The sequence below is a fragment of the Anser anser genome, assembly GCF_964211835.1.
Source record: "Anser anser genome assembly, chromosome: 3".
Taxonomy (NCBI): domain Eukaryota; kingdom Metazoa; phylum Chordata; class Aves; order Anseriformes; family Anatidae; genus Anser; species Anser anser.
The window spans coordinates 74,924,242-74,949,595 of record NC_139722.1 but is presented as its reverse complement, the minus strand read 5'-3'; the positions used below and the strand labels follow the sequence as shown (position 1 = coordinate 74,949,595).

The 25,354-nt window shown below is 40.1% G+C and overlaps 1 long non-coding RNA gene across 1 annotated transcript in view; it reads left to right on the top strand.

The window, feature by feature from the left end:
• The window catches only part of LOC310896472, a 360,334-nt gene that overhangs the window by 323,998 nt on the left and 10,982 nt on the right, over positions 1-25,354 (top strand). The window contains exons 12-16 of the long non-coding RNA XR_014581512.1: positions 1,238-1,373; positions 2,610-2,697; positions 5,393-5,467; positions 15,527-15,604; positions 16,296-25,090. This is a non-coding gene — a long non-coding RNA (uncharacterized lncRNA). The remainder of the gene's footprint in view (positions 1-1,237; positions 1,374-2,609; positions 2,698-5,392; positions 5,468-15,526; positions 15,605-16,295; positions 25,091-25,354) is intronic.

Below are 25,354 nucleotides of genomic sequence, written 5' to 3'. Positions count from 1 at the left end.
AGGAAAAAAAAACCTTTGCAAATCCTTCAAACAAATATAAAGCATATGAGATTTCAGTCCTATCAATATGACAGCACCTCCTGCAGAGGTGTGACTGCAATAAATTATTATTGTGAATAAATAGGGATCTTAGTGTGTCAAAACAGGCCTTCAAAAAACACTTAGAGTGGTATTTTGACAAACTATGGCCTCTAAGCCTTTGGTTGTCATCACTGCAGAAGATGAATGCTGTAAAACTAATGAAATTATAAAAGCCTTGTTAAGCAAGGCAGCACAACAATGTCTATCGTTTGAATGCAGTGGGCCATGAGTTGAAAGACAGATGATGGTTCCTGCTCTGTTTTTTTAAGAGTTACTGAGCGCATAAAGAGTCTGAGATGCTCCTCACTTGTTCTCTTGGGCTGGACCTGTGGTGGACCGCCCCAGGTTGTGCGGAGATGCCGTGGCAGGGTGAGGGACTGGTTAAGTTGCCTTAAGCTCCAGCTTAGCACCATTTCTCCAAAGCAAGATTGATATTGTAGATTACACCAGGGCACAAGAAGCAGCTATTTGTTGTGAACAGCAGCACTTTGAGGTGCTGACCAAGATCAAGGGTCTGTTGTGTTCCACATTGCACAGCAAGAGGTGGCTGCTTAGCTCACGTGAACCTGGGCAAGCAAAAAGCAGCAAGTGGGAGGAAAACCAGAGTCAAGGAGAAGGGAAGTGCTGTCTAAAGATCTCACAGCAAGTCATTGATAGATGTAGACGCACATTTCACACCAGCAGAAGCTGTTTTCCTGCTCTACTGTACCTGTGAATAATTGACCAGCTGAGTAAGATGTCTTTAAACAATTGCCAGCTTAGTCAGATCTTCAGCACACAAGTGGTCAAATGAACTCCAGCTGTGTGAGCTGAATATTGCATCTTATGCTGTGCAGAATTTCTGTATCTGTAGTGTATAATAGGTGCTGGTTGTTTTGTGTTTTTTTTTTTTTTCTTTAGACTAACAGGATGAGAGAAGATAACTGTAGCAGCTGGTTATACAGAAATAATCAGTGCCTAAAGCTATTATAGCTTTAATTTCTACTAGGAAGCAGACTAATACTGTATTTTTTATTATTATTAAACAGTTAAAAAAAAAAAAAAAAAGTGTGTTTTTGAATTAGTTAGTTTTGCCAAAAAGAAATCACCGTTACTTCTGCTTGCTTTGCTGGGGGAAAAATAATTACAAGAGAGGATGGCTTTCCCCTTCAAACAGATCTTACTCCCAGCCAGCCTCTTGCCTCAAGATTTCCTGGGTGCAGGCAGGTGATCAGCACAACATGACTCACAACAGCAGAAGACTTGGAGTCAGCAGCATCCTTCAAGAAGATTGGTGGGGGAAAAAATGAAAGGTAACAGGAGTGATATGTGTGGCGAGATTTCCATGTGGTTCTTCTACTTCCTCACATCTACTGCTGCTCTGCTGATGACACAACTCGCAAGTTATTAAAAATTTAATGTTATTCAGAACCATCTTTCCCTACACAATCCAAGCACTTTTCATTTCTCACACCTGTCCTCAAAAGCACTTTCATTCCTCAAGAACAGCAGGGAAATAAAATATATCTACAATGTATATTATGTTTAATAGATGTCGACTGATCTTTACTATGTGTACATAAATGTCACAACAGATCAATTGCTGAGTATTTTTTGTCTCTCTAAGGTACTTAGAGATTTTTTTCTGTTTCCAAAAAAAATTGTGTATGCTGTATGAACACAGAAGCTATGGGAATCTGCCATTTGAAAAAGGGAATGTGCACTGAGAATGTGAAAAATGCCTGCAGTCACACTATGCTGTCAGGACTACAGCAGCAGCTTCTTTCTTCTTCTGCTTACCCTGGGGAACAGTCTGGGAGCAGAGATGTTCGTGCAAGCATTTTGCACCACAGTTTGTGACTTGGCCATGTCTTTGGGTGAAGAATACCTTGCTGTGCAGGAGCCCTGAGATCACTCGCAACTCAAGCAAGGTGAAAGGAAAAATTGTGCAGATCCAATGTAAACAACACAGTTCTAGAAGAAAGGGTAGAGGAACAATGTGTAAGTTGCCTCACCCAAGATTCAGTCAGAAGGGTCTGTCCCCACCATCCAGCCAACCCACTGTGGCTTTTCGTGGTGTACATACACCTCATTAGGGATCCTGGACTTGTTTGCATTTAACACCTTGGGTTGCATGCTGTAGAGGGAACCCCTTGGGGCATGTTAGTTTTTATAGTCCATCTTCTTTCTAAAGTCTTCCAGGAGGTACATATAGATTTAATCTTCCTGTCCACAATTTCTCCCTTGGCTGAACTAAACATCATTTCATTTCCTGAGAGGTGCCAGTTCTCTCTGTTAGCGTAAGTGCTAGTACTTGCCCCGTGAATTAACAACTCTCTGCTTTAAAAAGATAAAGGTCTCCGTTTCACACACGTGCACAACCTTGTGAGCCTGAGACCTGCTTAGTGGTCACCGAGGTTGATCTAATTGAAACTGTCATCGCTCCTTGCTCTCCCTGGCCCTGTAGTCCTTCTGACTTCATTGTGAATGGGTGGTTGCAGTTCAGGGAAAGGATCAGCTTGAAAAATCATCTTCTCTTTGTTTTGCAGGACTGTTTTTTTTGGCTGGCTTGGCTCACGGTGCTATTGAAGCAAGAAGATGAAGCAGCGTCCTGTGAAACAGCAGAGGTGGGAGCAGGTCTGTGATGACTTACCTTGCAGTGGAGCCTTTCGAGTTGTCATTTTTCACTAGCAAGTGTATCCTCCACTGAATCTTAGATTTTATGTCAGCGTGTACGTGAACAAATATTTTTCGTCTAAGCTGCCAAATGGGATAGATGCATGTAGTGCATTATTAGCTCTTAACTTCTGCCACATACAACAGTAACCAGCCACTTTGAGTTGACAGTAGGATTGCAGTATTGACTCCCTCCTCCCAGTATTTTTCTCCATAGCACTCAGTGGGAGTTATCAAATTTGGAGTTACCCTTTTTCTAGAGCAAAGATGACCGTGAATCACAAGGCAGAGAGTCTTCAGTTACACTTTGTTAATCAAGTGCTTATGGGTAGTTTTGTATCGATATATTTTTTCCTTTAGAAAGTTCAGTTTCTGCAAGCTAAAGAGAAAGAATCAGGCCTTCCAAAAATTTGTTGGCTTTTTGTTTGTTTTGTTGGTTGGGTTTGATTATTTGTTTTCTATCAGGAAAAATGAAATAATTTAGTTTTGGTCATTTTGTATGATGAACAGCAATATTTTGGTTTCTCGAATCAAAGGAAAATAATGAATCAAACCAAAACCTTCACTTTTGAGTCACAGAAAATTTGCCAAGCTCTTGAAATTGCACTTTGGATATTTTATCACTTATGCTTTTCGTCTGCAGTTCAGCTGTGCCACATGCTGGCAGGACATGTGACACCAAAGTAAACGACAGGCTGGCGAAGGGAGGTAACAATGGGGAATAATTTACCCCAAGGATAATTATGGGTAAAGGAAGCACATGAAATTCAATGCTGAGTAGATCTGAAAATAAACATTTGAGTTAGATTGAACAAGCTAAAAGGCTTCTGTACAAAAACACTGGAGTGATTACTTTGTGAATCGTATAGTACAATATTTTGTCATGTTACCTTAGAAACTTCCTGGAACGTCAAAATCATGGAATAGGTAAGCATAAAAGGGACCCTTGGAGGCCTCTTGTCTGAAGCAGGTTTCAAGCTAGAGCTAAGCAGGTAGCTCAGGTTCATACCCGGTTAGGTTTTTAGTATATTTCTCATCAGGATGGGATTCCTGAATCTCTCTGGGTAACCTGTGCCAGTGTTTGACCACTCTCAGAGTATTTTTTTCCTTTTGCTTATGTTTAAGTAGTATTTCTTGTATGTAAGTTTGTGACAGTTGTCTCTTGTTCTCTCACTGGACACCACTGAGAAGATTCTGTCTCTCTCTGTCAGATTCTTTACTTCCATCCTGTCCCCTCACCAGGTATTATACGCAAGTATTGAGATACTGAAACATCCTATGGGAATAATACTCTAGTTTTCATTCAGATTTCTGTAAAATATAAGACTAAGGATAGGAAGGAGGATAGAGGAGGCAGAGGATGAAAGCAGAATTTTCTAGAGATGAAGTAGTTTGCATAAAAGATCTCCTGTCCTGAACTTTTTCTTAGGTTGTGTGACACATATAGCACCACATCGCATCAAAACCCTTTATATTCAGCATCATTTCTATTTCTTCCCTACTGAGACAGACAGATCACTGCAAAAGCCATTAATGTCTTTATTAGGCCCATCTAAATAGCTATGTAAAGGACACTTGGGGCTGCCTTTTAATTTACGACCCAGACAGAGCAGTAAGTTTATGTGGACAAAATTGTCTCTTTCCTTAACTCTAAGAATTAAATATGAGCAGCACAGACGTGCAGAGATCATGCACTACTCTTTCCTTGAATTCAGATGCAAATTGTGGAGCAGTCTTTGGTTTGCTTGGCTTTGAAGTGTAGTTGCATATGGCCTAGAGGGCAAGATTATTTAAATGTTAATAATTTGTCCCAAATGATTAAAGCAGTTAATATCCAGAGTGTAATTTTCTCCCTTTTGCTCTAGTGAATTACATTTGAGTCCTTGTTGGAGAGGAACTGCCTCTTACAATGTATGAGATATGCCTGTACCTAGAACGTGTATGGTTGTAATTGAGGAAGAGTATAAGTACAGATTGTGTACAGAAGGCACGGAAGGAGAGAAAACTCATGACCGATGCTCTGATTTTCCCTCAGTGATGTCTACTGGCTGCTCTTCAACATGTGGTCGGTGTGAGACCCTCCTAACTGTTTGCTGGGAGCAATGGGAAAAATACTGAGGCACTTTGATATTGTATTCTCAAACGTTTTCCCCCAAATTAAGGCCTTGTCTTTTACTCTCTACTCTTGAGAGATGTCAAAATGCAAGTGTATCTCTAAGGCTGGCTAACTATGGGAGAAATGAAATATGCCCATGGATCAGTAACAGATACAAGTTTGTCCTGCAGCACCCCTCTGAGTGCAGTGGCACTGAGGGCTGTGAGGCCCCTGTTTTGGACAGAGAATTAAGAGTAGCACAGCTCTGCTGCTTTTGGCCCCATGCTCCCTGCAGCTACCCGTGCTGTGCCAGGGAAATGGCGGGGCAAATGGGCAGGCAGTGTGTGGATCTGTGCATATTGTACATGTACCTTCCTCATTTGACATCCCCCTCTCCTTGCGCAGCAGAACTGTAGTCATTAACATGCTAATGGATTTTATTTTAACCACGTGAAGCATGCTGAATTTGCTCCTTTTATATATTGTATTTGCTGTTATGTGCCTTTTGTATGAATACTCCTCGCCTTGCTGTATTTAATTGTATTTAATTCTGCCCTTCAGTGTCCTGAGGAAGGAAGCTGAAATGTGAATAGGCCTCTCATCCCATATAATTTGTCTCTTGGCAGGGCTGTGAAGGTAAGTTTGCATTTATGTTAACCCTGTTTTTCTTAGGTGGATTTATATGAGGCTACAGTCATTAGGGATGTCACTTCAGCCTTTAAATGGCAAGACTGTGGTTGTCTTTCACTTCTCAAGAGCAAGGGGAAATAGAGGAAAGGTGTGGAAGAGGTTCCCACACAGAGGTGACTTGGGGATACCTGAGATTAATAAATGTCTTCCAGAAAGTGCTATGCAAGTTGCTATAATTTGTTCCATTAAAATTCCTCTATTTTATGAATGCGTGCTAAGAAACTTGAATGACGGGCAGAACAATTCAGTGGCTCAAGTGAAATTGGCAGCTTTCCATATGCTGTGGTATTTCTAAGCATCTGTATTGGTGAAAGAAATGTGAATAATATTACCGGATATTATGCTAACGTTACAAAGTGCACTCAGTGGTAATTAAGGAATTACGTACATGTAAATGATCTTAAAGCTGGCTTAAAATTAAGCTAAGAAGTCTACAGCAGAATGATGTCATGTTGGATTGGTGCCACTCCTAGGAGATGTTTCCCCAATAACTTCCAGTCTGAAGAATTTCTCCAACACAGTAAAAGGGTTCTTTGTGCTTAAGAAATTACCACATACAAAAATGATCACAAAAAAAGTGATTTTCTTTTCATATGTGATGTATTCTGCCACAGAAAAACAATTGCAGCTGTATTTCTAATAAAAAGCAGGAGTTGACCAGAGTAGAATGTTTGCCATTACCTTTTTAAATCATCACTTAAATCAGCAAAGAGGAAACAGTTTTAAAATATCAGTTTTAAACTTGTTTTGAAATTTTACTTTTTAGTTACTTTCCTAAAGGAATGCTGGACCTCCCTGATTAGTAACCACAGGAGCATGTTGATTTTCTACATTCAACCTTTATGCTAAATTTGGTACTTCTTTTTGTTCATCAGGTGAACATGTTCTATCTGTATATGCATCCATTTAGTCATTATGTAGTCTGATATAACTTTAGTCAGCTTATGACTAAAAAGTAATTTAGAAATTTGATGAACGATACATTCACTGTTTACCCTATTATGATTATCCTCTTGTTTGTGTCTCTTGTCAAGATGCAGTTGAGTGGAATTTGCAACTCAATTAAAAGCTCAAACTCAACATTATAAAATTGTTTGTTTTAGTTAAATTAAACTACATTAAGCAGCTGGTTACTTAGGGAAAGCATCCTTTTATTCAGTTGGGTTTTACAAATAATTGTTCACTAAATAAAAGAAGTATTGTCTATCACTAACAAATTGTATTAATAGTTTCTGATCATCATGTTTTTCATGATTTTAGAACTAGCAGATCTCATCCTGTTACACCTCATTTATATTTATGGATTGTAAGGGGATAATAAGCTATCCAGTTTTTCAGAAGCCAAAAATTTCTCCATTATGAATAAATTAGTCACTGAATTTAAGTAACTAAACAAACAAATGCGGAAAATATCATTCCTGAAGTTGGAGAAGAGGCTCTAGCTTTTTAACTATTTTGGTACATTCACAGGTTTAGATTTGGGACTCGTCATTTCTGAATTACCTGGCTCAGTGATCTGCCTTCAGCAGTTCACACATATTATGGGGTTATTAATTTTATGTAATATAAAAAATTTACTGAATTACAGTGAGGGCATGGGTATGAGTTGTCGGTATTTAAGTTTTAATTTTATGTAGGTTTACTAGATAAAGTACATGAAATTTAAATTAGGAATCTTGTTTGAACATAGGCTTCCACTCCAGGATCTATTTTACAGAGGTATGCAAAAAGTCAGAAACAGTTACCCACCAGACACTAGCTGTTGATCCAGATGTTAATCATCCGGTTGTTGATCCAGATGATTACAAACACCTAGGATGCAGGTAGACTATGAGACCTACCTTAAGAAAATAATGATTGCATCGTGCTTCTAAGGTATGTTAGAGTTGCCACTGGATTAATACAGAAAAAAAATACTATTAAACGATGCTACATCCATGAGAGAGAGAGTGTCGGTTAGGCATGGAGGTGCAGAACTAGCCTGCTGATTCATCCTGACAGTCAGGTCAGGCAGGCTGGCTCATTAACTCAGAAGTATGAAATACTGAGCTTTTCTTTGAGGCAAGAGAGAGAAAAGAAGGGACAGGAGAGATCCTGCAGGCAGAAGCCATAAGAGCAGTCAGTTCAGGAGGGAGCTTGGAGACTAAAGCTTATGTTTATGAATGTATTTCTGCCTGCAGCCTTTTCCTTTACTGGAAATAGGAAGAAAGTTTATAGACAAACTCTGTGGGAGGGACAGGTATGTAGATGGGACTAAGCAGTCATCACAGCTGGAGAGCTCAGCTGCCCCTGAGCCAAAGTGTGTTTTGGTCAGTGTCAGCTTGGCATTCCTGCTGTCCTCTGCCATTCTTGCTGTCCTCTGCTGCTCTGGGCTGGGACTGGCCACCTCCTGGGGCTCAAATACGCTTGCAAGTCTTCCAAAAGTACAGGGGAGCTGAGGGCTGCACACCCACACCCCTTTAGCAATATAACTAGTGGTGATGCTGTCTTCCTGCAGTTGCGTCTTCAGTTGCCCGTGGCAAAGCATCGCTTTATGGGTTATAGTTGCAGATGCTGATAACTAGCCACACAGCATTTACAGGCTGCGTTCTGGCTTTTCCAGAAAAGGTATTTTTAAAGCATGTCAGATACAGTTGTGCAATGGCAACACAGTCGAGGTGTTCCTCCTCTCTCCCTCCAAAAAAGCAGTCTGGTTTCCTGTATGAAATAAGGAGTCATTTTTGAGAAAAGGCCATGAAAAACAGTGTACGGGATTTCCATTTTGAACCAGACACATTGGTTTCAGAAAGCAACGTGGTGTCTTTCAGCAACACGATCCATAGATAAGGGGCCAGTACAGATGGGGCTCTCTCCTTCAGGCTGGGAAAGGATAAATCCATTTTGATGAAATGCAGCTCTCTGAAAAACAGAGGCATCTAATGCAGTCTGTGGTGCTTTTATTCAAAAGTACTTTTACAATTCTTTGAAGGAGTTTTTAAGGCCCTAAACTAAACTGCCTCTTAGTTAGGAAATGTTTAGCCACTTTTAACTGAACGCTATGTGTCTGAGACAATAACAGAGAGAGACAGTGAATGCAGCTTGAGAGGATGCCACGCTTTCCTGATTTTAAGCCCTCTACAGTCATTGCTGTAGTATTAAGGAGAACTGGACTTCAAAAATTGCAGCTCTGGGTGCTGCTTCATGAGGCAACTCCATGTACCTAGGGGGTGAAAGGAAGAATGTTCTATCACAGACAAGAAGCTGCACCCCAGAGGTATAGCACAGCAAAGAAGCCGGGGCCACAGTCCTTGTGCTCCTTTGGTTTTTGCAGTCAGGTTTCAATCAATATCGATTGGGGACAGAATAAATGGATGGAAAGAATAAAGCTGCGTATGTCTGACTCATAGATCACACACTTCTCACAGAAATGTACCTTGTTGCTCTAACTCATTTAGGAGGGTATCAACTCCAGAATTGTTTTTAGGAACTTTTTTGTTGCTTCCTGGAAACAAAAATAGGATAAGAGAGATTTTGAAGTGTGTGCTGAGAGTTAAGAGCATTTCAGACCACAGAAGGCTGTTCCCCACTGTAGACTTACATTGATATCCATAGACGCAGTACAAAAAAGGGATGAAACTATTGACTGTTTTTTTTCCAGACTTCAGCTCTCACCTCAGTCCTACAGCTTTGGAGCTGTCTGGCAGGATTAACAAGGCCCAAGGTATTGATGGATTGCATCTGACACACTGCAAAAGAGATTACTTGTAGTCCTTTTTCACAGTAGTGATCCTACGAGATACTGCCTGGTCCATGGAAGTAACGGGACACCTGATTTCCAAGAAAGATAAATCTTCTTTTAATTCACTGGATCACGAAAAACTCAGAACCAATCACTGTACCAACGTGGTGGTAATCAGTGTTACAATGTTGGTGAGCTGGGGTGCAGGAGCTAGAATTGAGTTGTAAAACCATTCTGGTATTTTATTCAGTACGTGATCCAGGGCGGGGGGGGGGAATCAAGCCTAACAGGAAAATAACAGAGGTAAGAGAGACCTGAAGAAAAAACAATAATAATAATAATAAAACAATCGAACAAACAAACAAACAAAAAAACCCACAACTTTAAGGAACTGGGTTAGAACTCCAGTATACTGGCTTTTCAGGTAAGTCTTGGTCAACAGAACTTAACTGTGTCCTTTTATCTGATGATTCAATGAGACTAGCTGAATTCATCCAGGGGATTTACAAGCTGGTACATTTTGTTGGACAAGCCCTGTATTCTTATGTGATTTAGAAAACAACATGATTTTCATTCAAATTGACGCACAGCCACATATTGCATACTATATTATTCATTCTATTTTGCATGGAAAATGATTGTTTCAAAATTCTGAAGTAACTGTTAAATCATCCAGATATTTTTGTTAAATTTACTGGACCTTTTTCATTATTTTGTCTGAGCCAGAGAAATTATTTTTAAATGTTGTTCTTCTTTTACATCTCTTGTTTTGATTTTAATGTGCTATAAAATGTCAAATTTAGTATAACCCAGAGATTATTCATTACACATTTATGAGATAAAATAAATGCACAATAGCAAATGATGATTTATGAAAAACTATTAAAATAAATTAATTTTGGCATAGGTCAAATGAATACTAGTATCACAAACTATTCTCAAACCCGGTCATGCAAATTCAGCTTTTTATTTAATAAATGCATCTCAGAAGCCTCACAGGGACTCTGGAGACCTTTCCAATAGGGCATTGCATAGACTAAGCATGTGTTAGATCAAATATACATACCAAACTGAAGAAGAATAAATGATGCTGGATATACCACTGCCCATGTGGATAGAAAAGCAAATGAAAGGCTTTACAGGAGAAGAGCCTACTCAGGAGGAGCTTTTCTGACCTTGCTTGACTGATGGGAGTATTTTGGGTGTAGGTACTGCAAAAACTATAAGCAGAATGAACAAAATGCAGGGTAAAGTAGTTAAATAAATAATGAGAGACATTAAAATGCTTGAAAAAAAGGGATGAATTTGAAAAAAAAAGCACATATTTCAGTGTAACAACTGGTCTCCACAGCAGTTCTCATAGCCGTATTGGCAAAGTTACTCCTTTTTCCCCATAGAGACACTGCAAGTAGAAGTGAAGCAAAAGGAGGTCTTGTTTTCTCCTGGCATCACTTCCCTGAATGACATCTTTTGTCTAGCAGGAGTTTTGCCAACATAGCAGAACTTCTGGGGAACATAACTGGTTTCATATTCATCCCTGGAAGCAAACTTTTGTTGTGTGGATTTGGCCTGGGACATTGTTTTTTTGTCATCTTGACAAGCTGGGCAAAAATAAGGCACTCATCCCAAATGCCTTACTCAGGCTTGAAGGCAGCTGGTGTCTTAAAATCTAAGCCTTTGTTATTCCCATAAACTTTCTTCCAAGAAAATTGACTGTAATTTTTGAACTAGAACCAGCATCAGAAACTATAGTGATTTACAATTCTGTCAGGCCTCTCATCCAGAAGGACTGTTTATTGTAGACTGTTGTATCAGCTGATTTACCACTTACAGGTCAAACACTGAGGTTTTAGAACAAGGCTTCCATTGGTTAACAGGTAGATTTTGGCTGATATCAACACTGTGAGCTGAGCCCTTCAGTGCTCATTCTGAACCCTACAGAAGAATACAGCCAAGTGACTCAACACGTAGGTTATTTGTCCACCACTTACAACTCTTGCATATTATCTATTTAAGAACAACATTGTCCACAGTATCTGCCAAGGGGAAAACAGTACAAGATATATGTGAAACTGCAAAATGAGTTTTAGTACAGATTATGTAGTTGCCTGCACTAAACTGAATTGGAACACCAGACCTACCCATCTCTTCTTGTGGACAGTGCCACCTTCTCTGCTTTAGGAATAGCACACAGAAGTCCAGGGCCCCCATAAACTATAAAATCAGTGCAAAATGGAACAAATGAAATGACTATATAATCCATACAGAGAGCTCTAGATGTTTTTTGAAGTATCTTATTGCTGACCTTAAAAAAGCATGCAGTGGATGAAACAGATCAGTTGGGTTGGAGTGAGTCTGGGCTTGGAAGCTGGGAACAGCTGCAGCTTCCAGGAGAGCAGTGCTGTGCCCCTGGTGGTCACCTATGCTGGCTCTCCAGCATTCATTAAAGGAAAGGAAAATGTCACCATTAGTATGTATTCAAGTCTTCAAATGCATAAGGTGGCACCATTGACAAAGAAGTAGACATCTTTCTGCTAGAGAAAGTAAAAATTAAAGGGGATGTTTATTCTCTCTGACTATATTCCCCAAAGGGACTGTTGTAAAAAATGGTAGAAAAAGTTCAAATCTGTGTACTTACTGAATACTTTCTTGCATTCATATTTTTCCTCCTCAGGTCTATGGTAGGTGGAAAGGTTACAATGAGCTCTATACAGTGCTCAGGTGTAAATATCAATCATGTTGCCCACTGTAATGGTCAGAGCAAACAGGTAAGTTAGATCAACATTTACTTGGTGTGCAGTGTGGGACACAGTTAAACAGGGCGTAATTTAGGCATAGGCTTAAAACAGTGAAAAAATCTTCTGTTACTCTTCTCCCTAATAAGATGTGACCTTTTTTGTGATTTATAATGTCTCCGTGATCCCCAGGTCCACATCTGTCACAAAGGGGAGTCCTCTGCAGAGAACAGTGGCTGTCTACTGCTGCTTTGGAAGGAATGACTAACAGAAAAGTAGAGGTTCATTACTCTGCAAAGGAGATGAACACTATCTAAGAAATTAGCTTAGGTAAAGGGCGTTTCTTACAGGTGTCTTTGCTGTCATCATTAATATCATTGGACTGAGGGATGGTGACTTGACCGTTTCCCTGGGCAACCCATTCCAATGCCTGCCTTCTTTCTGAGAAGAAATGTCTCCTAATTGTTTTAATTGTTGAAGAGTAGTGCTCTTTGTTCAGTTCTTTGTTTTAATTGTTGAAGAGTTGGAGCATGACATTTCCCTTTTTCCACTCACCAGGGATATCACCCGACTTTTCAACTATGATGGAGAGAAGCTTGGCAATTACATCTGCCAGTTCCCTCAGGACCCTGCAATCCATGTCATCAGGTCCCATAGACTTGTACCTGTTTAGATTCATCAGGTGGTCTCAAACCTGCTCTTCACTTATAGTGGGTGGGACTTTGATCCCCCATCCTCCATGTATGGGTTCAGGGAAATGAAAGACTTGGGAAGCCTGTCTACCAGTGTAGACATAGGCAAAGAAGTTGTTGAGTACCTCAGCCTTCTCTATGTCTGTCGTTACCAATTACTCAGATATAGAAACTCACTCCTAATATAAGAAATTAGCCACCTATAATCGCTTACGCACTACTATTTTCACCCCTCAGTCTATTTTCACAAATGTTAAATGCACATGGTGGCCCTTCGGGACTCCTCCTGTCACCCCAGCGCAGCAGCCCGAAGGAAGCTGGGTCCTCTCTTGTGCTCTTCCTCAAGGCTCTGTGCAGAAGGGATGCCACCACTCACACAAGGGCTAGGGGATGGGAAAGAAGCACTCACACAACCCCTGAAAATTGGCAACAGAGTTCTTTATTGCTGGGACATCTTGCAGGTAAGCCTGCAGGATGTCCATGGTGTTTGTCGGCTCCAAGCTAATGCTTGGGATGGAGCTTGCGCGACGAGTAGGGAGCTCACCGGGCACTCCCGCGATGCTGTTGGTGCACTCGGATGGCAGAGAGTGAAGACATGCCGGGGTAGATGCAGGTCTGATCTGGCTGAGGTGGATCCACTTCCATCCGGTGGATCCACCTGCATGGGCTCCACGGTGTTAAGCAGGACAAGCCAGTCCTTGCCCGGGACTGCCCAAACAGGATGCCTTCCATCAGGAATGTTTTCAGGCCAGGGTGCCAAACCAGGGGGCCATCCACTTCCACCCCTAGGCCCCATGCCACTGTCCGGTTGATTTCCATCTGTGGGTTTGACACTGCCGTCTGCTTTACGGCCATGGCTGGGTCCCATGCTGTGTTCTGGACTACAGGCATGCCTCTGCTCCACCAGGCTGTCTGCCTGACGCTCCTGCCTTCACCCCACATCACCACTGCGCCACTGGGAAGGCCCAGGCCCCCTGTCGCTGTATGGCTGAGGGGGAGGCTTGTTCCCCACGTCGTTGCAGTGCCAATGGTACCACCTGTAGGTGTCTGTGGGCTGCACACCAGAGGTTCCCTGAGCACTGGTGTCTGTTGTGCCGCAGGTGCAATCTGTCTGCCCATGACACGTTTCCTTCTTGTTAGGTGCCTTCCTTCTCGGTGCTTCCTTGGACTGCATCTCTGTCCTCTCACACTGAGGAGGCTTGCCATTCATATTACTGCTTCTGGACTTATTCCTGCCGCGCAAACTGGCTGTCAGAGGGCCTAGAAGCTCAGCGAGTGGTGGGCCAGCTGCAGGGGTCCTGTTTTATGTGGCCCGGAGCAAAGGCGGGGCAGTGGTGGACACTGACCTCAGCAAGTCTCTGTGATGGAGTGGCCCACGTGTGGCCAAAGGCAGCTGTGGCTCACCACTGGTCTACCCCAAAATTGAGACCATATGACTAAGTGCACAGTCCAAACGCTTCTTGAATTCTGACAGGCTTCGTTTCATGACTACGTCCCTGGGGAGCCTGTCCCGGTGTGCAACAACCCTCTCAGTGAAGAACCTCTTCCTGATATCCAGCCTGAATCTCCCCTGTCGCAGCTTGACACCATTCCTACTGGTCTATCGCTGGTCACTAAAAAGAAAAGATCGGCCCCCTGCCCCTCCACTCCCCCTTGCGAGGAAGCTGTAGACCACGATGAGGTCTCCCCTCAGCCTCCTCTTTTCCAGGCTGAACAGGCCAAGTGACCTCAGCCGCTCCTCATACGTCTTCCCCTCTAGGCCCGCCGCCATCTTCATAGTCAAGGAAAGGTTGAACCTGGTGCGTAGGGACATGGTTTAGTGGGTGACATTGGTAGTAGGGTGATGGTTGGACCAGATGATCTCAAAGGTCTTTTTCAAACTTAATGTTTCTATGATTCTATGACTGGACTGACAGCTGCTAAAGGCAAGTGTAGGTGGGAGACAAACAATGTATGTGCCTCAAAGCACATTAGTTAATAAAGCTTTTGTTACACCTTGATTCATTGTCTAGTTTGGAGTCAAGACTAGTTATTAAACATTTCAGAGAGAGAAAGGATTGCTATGACAACAAAGTATGAATAATTCATCTGGAGGGGGAAGGGGACATGTAATAACAGAACAATTGTTAAAATTTGTCTTAAAGGATTTGTGTGCATCAAAAAAGATAATAAAAAGGAGGAGTTTCAATCTATGCTATCTTGCTAACTGCAGCTTAAAAAACATTTGTCATCACTGGTGGCTTGCAGAATACAAGTTAGAGTACAAAATCTGAAGTGTCTTAAGTCTTATAAATAGAGAGCAGGGGCACATAAGGACAGTCAGGAAGCATCTCCAGACATGGAAGTTTTGGGTGTCTGAATCTGGTTAAAATTTTGGATTTTTTTTCATCAAAAATGTTGAGGCACAGAAGTCACTGACATGACCCAGGATGATGTAAAATACTGTGAAACAATGTTCTTTTGATTGTAAGATCTGTTTCTCTGAGCAGTTTCTAGTCTGTCACAGAAGAATTTAAAGAAAGTGGGAAAAAAGTAGTTTTAATGCAAGAATGAAGGTGTGTTCCACATCTTCATTACTTTATTGTTTGTATCCTTGAAATCCCTTCCCAAAAAGGCTTTTGCCTTGCATTCATTTGGATTTTCTTTAACATTCGGTATGTGCATTTTTTAACAAAGAATGACAAATCTTACTAATTAACTTTTTTAAAAAGCTGTTTTACTTTTTCTTTAAAGTAAATATAGCAATCCAAAAAGGAATTAAATACTAACCTTCCAAAATGCTACCATAGGCTAATGTGCAAAAGCAATCTGTGTAGACAGCAGCAACGGAAGCTTTTATGGCCTGCTTCTCTTCCTCCAGATCTGAACGTGCAGCTATTTTAGAGACTGATCACAATGTCACTTCAAGCCTTTGCAACTCTTCTGGCACCAGAGAGAGGTGTGTACCAGTTGTTACCATGTTTTCGCACACAGGGCAACATGAATGAGATCAGGATGATGTAAGAAACACTCTATAAGCTTGTAAAAGGACTGTAGAAGGAATGGAAATTCATCTGCTGTTTTGAAGACAGCAGTATATGAAGGGGGTGGGATAGGATGATTTTTTTTCAGTAGAAACTAGCTCTAAAATATTAAACTATAAGCTTCCTCTATGTCTCTGATTAAATAAATAATTAAAATAGAACATTATAGATTAGAGACTTTAAAATTGCATTTGTATAGCTTGAAGTGGATTTGAGTGATAACACAAATGGGTGATTAGTTTAATAAATTTTGATATCTGGTAATGTTTTGAGAAAATTAATTAAGGTAGCCATTCTCCTACAGTATAAAATCTGGTTACTGTGGCTGCATTGCTGTGTTATTATACTCATAAAAATGTCCTTAGGATTTTTAGCATGTGAATTAACTACACACTTCTAGCAGCAAAACTGATGAGAAAGAAGGTCAGAACTCCTTTATCTGCTAAATGATCCAGGCACTGACATAGATCTACACAATGGGCCTGAAAAATCAACTTTGTAGAAAGCCTTTAAGCTTATATTCATGACTTCTAATAGATCAATGTTTCTCCCTCTCTCTTTTTTTTTCCTTTTTTTTTTTTTTTTTTTTCCAATGTGAACTCATAGAAGCTAATGTGACTCATTCCGGAGAAGCTCAAAATACTCCTATTTAAAAGTCAGATGCAGACTTACTACAGTGGTGCATTCCAGAAGTAAGTTAAGCTTTACCTACCTCAATGTGGCATTTTATGTACATTGTGTTTAACACATTGTTCCTTCACTTTTTTCCCCTCATATTTTGAAATAAGTTCAAAAAAAAAAAAAAAGCATAGTCTTTTCCCATTCTCCTTTAACATTTCCACACATTACCTTTCCTTTATCCCTTGTACACTAGCTTTTATATGCTCTTGAATTCTCTAATGATGAATTCATCAGACAAAGTTAGGTTTCATTAAAGAATAAGAGAAAAAAAAAATCTGAGAGGTCTTTTCCACTTGCAAGGCAAGCCTGCCTGAGATCAGGAGTAAGCTGATGCCAGAGTGTCTGCCTGAGCCTGCAGTCACCGCAGGGGTGTGAAGCAAAGTATTTCGGATTGTGATGAGGCAGTCTAACAGGGTTATCTGGCCAGAGAATTGAGCTCCAGTTGGCTATGGAGTTCACAAAACTTCATTTATGATATGGGAGACTCAAGAATTGTTCACATAACAAGATCAGTGTCTGAGCTGCAATTTCTTCGCTCTTTTGTGGAGGCTCAGAGAAAGGTAAAATGTTATTACAGAAAGTAAGTGCATTTTTGCAGCAGCTGATGTAAGACAGAAGTCCCATCTGGGCACAGACTGAGGGAGGGTCACTGTATGGTTAGGTTCCTCTAGGATGGAGTTGTAAACTACAATTAGACTATCTGTGTGCTTCAATAGCTACATTTGGCTATGTAGATATTACAGATAGTAGCAGAAATGTGAAACAGGATATCTTTTTTTTTTTTTTCCCCCCCTCTGCTTTGCCTGTGTGCTCTTAATGAGGAATTTGCTTGCTGGTGGAGTTACAATCACCTTCCTGATTCCAGCCTTCCTGAATCCCCAAAATGCCGATTACCTCTCTGGGAACATTTGTAACTACAGATCTACAATTCCTAGTTTCTGTTGGGAGCAGAAATGCAAGTGTCAAAATGTAAGAGAAAGCTCACTCTAGGGCTGTTTCTGAGCTCAAGGAAGGTGTAAAACTCACACATTTCAATAAGCTGTGAAGGAAAACAACCTATTTGCAAAATGACCAGAAACAGGGAAATGTGAAATTGCACAAGATGTGCTGACTTAATGATATTTCCAGCCCTTTCTTGCTGTCAAAATATTTTGATTGTTCAGTGCAGCATTAGAATGTCATCAGGGAATTTGAAACCAATATCAAATATCTTTGGTTTATTCACTGGTTCTCTGGAAGTGCTGTTGATCTATAGGATTGCTTTATGGGAAGAAATCAGGAAAAAAAAAGTGTCAATTCCCTTTTTGATGTGTTAACTCTAAATGATGTTAGTCAACATTGCATGTAATGCCATGTAATTTTGTAGAAGCCTGCTAAAAATGCCCTCTGAAACTTCAACCCTGAGTAACACAATAATGAAAAAATAAGTGTCCTCTCTATTTTCTTCATATTCTCTTAAATACAGGGGAATCTTCCTGCCTGTTGTGAAGTAGCTGTCTTTTTTTTTTTTTTTTTTGCAAATATGGAATATTACAGACACCAGTATATTACAGTATATTTTCAGTTCACTTTTTTCAGTTCACTTTTTTTCTCTCTCTAAGTGGAGACTTCAACAAAGTTTGTCAAAAATAGATACCTATTAGGGTCCTAAATAAAAGGCTTAACTTTGCATCAATGTTAATCCAGCAACTTCTATTAATGTCCGTTAAACTAAGAGTATTCATCACTTAATTCATCATTTACTAATTTGGGTCAGTCTTATTTAGGAATACAGATCTACTCAGGTATCCATTTCTTTATCTGAAGCACTGTTTAGAATTCTTGTTTCTGGTTGCTGGAGGTTTTTGTTTGTTTGTTTGTTTTTTCTTCAGAAGTGGATAAACTGCAAACTGAAGGAAAAATAAAAAAGCTTTTTCTAATTATGAAGGGGAAAACAAGAAGATGATGAGTACAGTGAACTTGATTAAAGGAACGGTAGAAAACCAGAAAGGTTGCAAGGTTTGTGAGTATAAGGGAAGGAAAGGATTAAAATAGGCAATGAGAACTCATGACCTCAGAACCTGTGGGGCCCTTATCAATGTTCAGTCCTCTGGGGAGCAGAGATGCTCCCTGTGTAGGAAGAGCTCTCACTGTTCTGCTGAAGGTGCTCAGCCTTGTGCAGGACAGGTACCTCAGACTACTTCTGTGGCTAGAGATCCACAGAGAACATAGCAGGTACTAAATATGAGGAACTGGAAAAATAAAATTGGACTAATATGTGGTAAACAGCCTATAAAGAGAGGTGGGAACAACTCAGAGTTGAATTTACATGGGAATTAAAAAAAAAAAAAGTTTGGAAGAAACTAATACCATATAAATACATAAAGATTACTAATGCTAGGAAATGAATTATTTGGCCTCTGTTACACAACAACAACATAGAAAGCAATGAGCATATAAAAAGGGAAAATCAAATTTAAATTTTAGAAAGGTGCTAATGGTGGAAAAGGACAAATGGACTAGGAAGCATTTTGCCCAAAGTAGTATGAGGCATCATTTCTGGACCCCTGGGTTCTGCCTAAGACAGCCATGGGTGGCCAGGGGCTAGAGATCTGGGTCAGCTACCAGGACACATGCTCCACGTGTCAGCACAGGCTCCATGTGTCAGCACAGGCTTTGCCACCTCATTCTTTGAAAGAAACTCACAGCTATGTTGCATATCTGGAATAGAGAGAAATTCTCAAGATACATGCCTTAGTTCCTCAAAATAACAGAGACTTTGTTCAGTGAAATTCAAAAATCTTCCAAACTTCTTCTGTTGGGAAGTCAAACAATTGCATAGCTAAGTCCTCTGAGGGGGAGATGGGGTAGGAGCAACTCCGGGCAAACTTACAGCAGCTCTTGACGTCCTGTGCAGTGTCAACAGGAAACTCATTTGCCATGAATTACGAGAAGCAGAACTGGAAGAAGAGCAAGGTGTTTTTCAAAATCATGCACTGACCAGAGAGGACCATAAGCAAACACGCTTCCCAACCATTGATTAGTAAGTGCTCAGTGAATGTCAGGATCAGTTTTTCTGTGAATATATTTTCACATTTAAGAGTAAATTCAGATTTAATGGCTTTGTTTGCAAGCCATTTGTGTCTAAATTTCACAATCATTTGAGTGCTTGAGGTCTTCTGTTACTGTGTAAGGCAAAAGTCAAGCTGAAATGCACAAACATTTACTGAGATAATACTTCATGTAGTGCAAAATTTCCTATTTAGATTTTGTGCTGGTTTGAATTACATAAATCATACAGAAACAAAGAGGTTGACCTATGCAGCAAAGCAACAGAGCGTGAACTGCAGATGGGTAATCAGTGAAACAAACAGTTTGCAAGTGATGTGTAGGCCAAGAGCAAATTTGCTGATGGTATTCCTGTGTAATCTCAAACTGTTTAATCTGAGATTTTCCTAGTCTGGGTGAGGACAGATTTCCAGTGAAGGGAATGAATGCACGTTTGGAAATACTTTTAGTGATTTATCTGTTAGCTCATGTCTGAAAGCATACAGGGTGACGTTCTACTGAAATATCCTACTAGATTGCAATAGTTGTCTACATCTTTGGAGATATTCAAAACTTCACTGAGAAAGGTCCTGGGAAACCTGCTCTAGCTGATCTGTTTGATCTGTAGTGGACTAGATGACCTTCAACATCAGCACTGTTACCTGTTCTTCAGTTCCTCCCTTTGTTGCCATGCTTAACTTTATTGTGTCAGATCCTTTGCTGATGAAAATCTGCACATCTTTGCTTCTGTGCAACAAAGGCAAGTCAGATCATGGACTGTATCTGCTGGGCCATTGCTAGCAGTCAGACATTTGGTCATCCCACTTTACTCAGTGCTTGTCAGGCTGTACCTGGAATACAGTGTCCAGTTCTGGTCACCACAGTTCAAAAAAGAAGTGCACAGACTGGAATTGGCCACAAATAAGATCAAATTGGGGAAAGTCTGAAGGAGTTATAGCCTTTCAGCCTGGGGAAGAGAAGGCTCAGGGGGTATCTCATCACAGTTTTCCAGTACTTACAGGATGGCTACAAACAGGATGGGGGCTCTCTCTTCACAAGTAGCTACATGAACAAGACAAGGGGCAGCAGGTACCAGTTGCACTGGGAAAGGTTTCAATGTGTTATATGAAAGATATATTCTCATTTTTTGCAGAGAGAACAATCAATCACTGGAACATCCTCCCTATGGATGTGATAGAATCCCCATCCCTGGAAGTTTTCAATATACTTGTGGATAGAGTGCTCGATAATCTCATCTAGGCACCCTTTTGCATGAAAAGGTTCGACCAGGTGATCTTTTGAAGATCCTTCCAACCTGCACTGTTCTATGTTTCTATGATCTCTAATCAAATCTGGTAGAGCTACTGCAATGTTAAACCAGAGAAGAATTTTTGGCCTGAATGGAAACCCCTGAAAATAAAGTCTGTGGAGTCTGATCCAGCATTGACCATGATTTTGCATAGTCCCCTCTGTGAACCTAACACTGTATGTGCTGCCAGTTTAAACTGATGGTGCTCCCATATTGCACAGGTGCAACACTAATGACCAAGCACGGATGATAATGGTGGACCTGCCACTACAATGTCACATTCTCCTGCTGGGCAGAGGAGGGCAATGGAAGATTTAGCTGACTCTTTTTAGAGTAACTCTAGCTAGTGCCCAAACAAGACTGGATTCTATCTATAGCACACATTCAGTTGAAATACCCTTTACTTCAGGACATACAAACCTAGCCATTAATCTAGTCTTTCTAGTCATTTTTTACAGGCACAAGCTGAGTTCTTGTTATTTTAATTATTGTTATTGCAGAAATCTCCTAAGTCATTTTGCCATTTGCCCACTTAAAAAAAGCCATAACCAGAGAGGGGAAATCAAACAAAATGACACATTAATCATGGCCACTCTTGTACGTTTTTAAATTGTGTTGCTATGTCATGCTTAACAAAGCATGCTGTAAGCTAATAAAGGAATACAAAAGAGCTACTTGAGTTAGTAGATCCTTAAAAAAAAAAAAAAAAGGGCAAGATTTTTAAAGCGGAGAAAGAAAAAGAATTAGCTTTTTAATATCCTGCTTGCATTATGCTACGTGCATCTATCAAAAGAAGAGAGAGGCAACTTAAATCTCGGCAAGTAGAAGCAAAGTCATAGATGTCCTACTGTGATTTTAATTCAGTGTATAAATATCTAAGAGAGAGAAAAGAGAGCTTAGAGGTAATTTAGAGGTACCAAGCTATTGGTACTGTATTCAATGGTTAGCATTGTAGGAAATGATTAGAAGGTAAACCAAAGGAAAGTCAATAAAGAGGGGCAAAAATATTTTGTTTTACCAAATGGTGATATCTACATTCACGGTCTAAGTGCTATTCCAGATCTGTTTACAAAAATACAGCTGTTGGGACTGGAATACCAGACATGATTAAATGCTGTGCCAGATCACTGTTTAATCCGCTGTTTCATACTCACCAGACAAAAGGTTTAATGAGCTGAATATGTAGAAGAGTGGGAATGGTAGCCTAAATGGTCAGGTAAGTAAGGTCAGGTAAGTAAGGTACTACTTTTCTCTTCCTTCCCAAGCAGAATTTCTCTGGCTAAAAGTTGCATCATCTCAGTGTGCCATTAAATAGACTACATTCCTGACTTTCTGTTTCAAGCAACCCAGTTTTAAATCCTGTGAAAATAATATTACTGGAAAAGCACCATTATAGTCAATATCTCTTCTAGTACAAAGCCTAGATCCAAGCTCCAGGGATCTCAAACAGTTGCTCCTATCAGACATCTCTTGGAGACTGAATTCTAATTCATCTGCTGCCGTGGATTCTGGGTCATCACTATTCAACTTCTGCTTGCAAAGAGCCTTTAAGATACTATGAGTGAGATATGTTGTATAAAACCAAAGCCTGCTTTTCTCTACTAAGATATCATGGGATTTGTAAGGTGAAAAGAGGTATATAATTTTGCTCTGCCGCCAGTATAGACAGCTTGGTGAAAAATCAGGACTGAGAATATAGTCAGGTTATACTAAGATTTCCCTATATTTCCCCAGAGCAGGACATTTTTATCAGAAAGATCTTTATAGAAGAGAAAAAAAAGGAAAAAAAAAAAAAAAAGCCTGTAAGGTGAAAGCTTTGATCTCAGGTGGGGGCGTGTGTGCTGTTAATGACATTTACATTGTTCACAATAATAACTATGAGCACTCTGCACTCTACAGAAGGGAGCACTTTTCTCTAGTTATTTAAAGGATTGCTATCTTCTACCATTTGTTTTAATTGCAGTCTACAAAATCACAAGCCATTTTGGGCATATTAATGGACATTTATCTGAGCAAGGACCTTAGAAGGTGAGATTATCTGAAAACAAGTAAGAGAGAGAAAAGAAACAATAGAGACTTTGTTTTTTTGTTTTATTTTAATTTTTAACTTTGAAAGAAGGCAAAAATCTTTCAACATGTTTGAAGGGGGTACCCACACTAGAGAAGACACAACACAGGAGAAAAATAAAGTGCTAAGAACTAGTTGCGTTTCAATGGCAGGAACAGAAGAGAGCCACAATGATGAAAAATTATACTGCCAGCTTTTTCAGAGCATTCTCCAATTTCTAAACCAGGAAATTATGGGAAGATTAATAGTACCTTCCAAGCTGATCTTCAGGAAAACTCACAGCAGTTCAGCAGTGAACTATTCTTAGCTCACAGCTTGGTTATACGTGACTGTTAAGCAGGGCACAATGTGGTAATAGTCTCTCTCTAGTTCCCAGTGATCGGCTCCAGTCTGGTCAAATGCATATTATGTCAGTTTAGAGAGATCCTCCGAGAGGCGGAAATTCTGAGTGAGCACAGAAACCAAGCTGCCTTGACACAGCCTCAATATGCATTGCTGTGCTCCATCTCAAGGGTCTTCTGTCAGAAGGTACAGGAAACAGTTGCTTCATACTCTTGTTTCGTTGATCCTGCCAAAACAGACTTGCCTGTTTCTTACCTGTAAATTGTTGTTAGTATGATTTCAAACTCCTGAAATGGAATCACCTATTTAAGCTCAAAGCAGTGTTTTTGTTTGTATGTAACTATTCATAATCATATCCAGTTTGTTCTGTACATGCACATATGGCAGTGCCCATTAAGAAGTCATTATCTCCCCATTCTTGCTACACAGTGATGATAGAAATAATACAGCAATTCCCTGCACTATGGGCAATAGGTAGTTGAAGGTTACTGTATAAATATTGACTTTTTTAAAAGGATCACTGTGTGCGTTTGCACATGCATACATGTGATAACCACACAGCTTCCCCTACAAGTCAGACAAAAAAAAAAAAGTGCAAGAGGGTCATGCTTCTGCTCAGAGTTCCAGTTCCAGTGACCTGAGATGACTATGCTTATGGCATAAAAATTGCCTCTCTGAGAGAAAAGAGAGTGACAATTAGCAAGGTCCTAGACCTAAATTTTTGAAAATTTCCAAGGATGAGTCAGATTCATTCTAGTGAACAGTGTCGTTTGGTCACTGCCTACAAACAGATCCACAGTATGCATCCAGTAATTAGAGTTTCTTCCTAAGTGCCAACTGCAGTTATAGTACTACAACTGTAACATGGCTGTAGGGATGGAGCACCTTGCAATTCAAAACACACAAATTGTTTAGAGACAGCCGTGTGTAAAAGGAGCCTTAAGTCTTAACTAACTAACTTGGAAAGTTTCAAGCAGATTATGGCAATGAAAATGCAATGAATGACAAATGCTTAGGGCCAATCTCTCTGCTGTTATTTTAAGGAGAACTCTCCAAAGAGTTCATTCAAGGACCTACTGCAAAATTTATGGCACAATTGAAAAAAATGCCCCTAAAACAGCAACAAAAAGCAGACCCCCAAATAGCTTTGGGAAGGCTCAGAACCTGAAAAGGAAGTAAAAAATCTTTTTAACAAGTAGTTTGTTGTGGAACATCTGCACTATACCCTTTTGAGTGACTTTTTGTGAGACTGATTGGAAAAAGGCAGTTTGAGATAAATGGGAAATATTTGTCCAGGGGAATGAAGGAAGAAGAAAAGCAAATGCTGATGGATTTGTCTTTGGAAAAAAAAAAAAAAGATTTCAAGGTGACTTAGAGAAACAGTTCAAAATGATAAAGGACTTGGTTAAAGCTGAAGAAGATAAACAATGTACACCAATGAGGAGTTCAAAACATGGCTTTACAATGGTGCTTGAATGAATTTTGTGTTATTTGGGCTTCAGCTAGGGAAACACGCTTCTCGACAGCAGGAGTGCTTATCAGTAATTAATTTCTAGGTTTAAAGGTGTGACCTACCTAGAAAATCTTTGCTGGTTTTTAATGAAAAAAGTTGTCGTTTGGAACACAGATGAAGGAACAAAGGTTTTTATTTATTTATTTAAATGATGGCCTTGAACAGAGAAATTAAACACAGTAAGTAGAAATATTCTGCACAGATGTGAATGGATCTTGTATGTGTCTGTGCTGACTTAGGAATGGGCAAACTGGCTTGGATTAAATAGAAGAAAAACCTCTCTTTTATAATGTTCATGGGGAAACTAAAAAGGTATTTAAGAGCCTGGAATATTTTTCATTTTGGCACAATTTTGTGCTTTTGTATTCCAGTTATCACAATTCCTTCAGTAGTGAAAACTCTTGTTACCTGATAATAGTCTTGAAGAAATTTTGGACAGAGCAAGGAAGACCCAAAACCTGGTAAGCTAATTTTTTCATTGTGAAACTTCAAACGTTTGGAAAGTGGTAAAATTAAACATTGTTATAGTAGCCTCTGGCATCATTACAGGGACTTGGAAGATTGATATCCTCAGGACATTCTACAGTCCTCCTTAAACTTACCCCCCAGATATGCCTGTGGGCTGAGTGGGGAGAGTATAAGATTACCTGTATTACAAAGTATAGCAACATAACAGAAGCAAGTTCAGAAAGACAAATGGTTGGAAGTGCGACCTCTGAACAGCA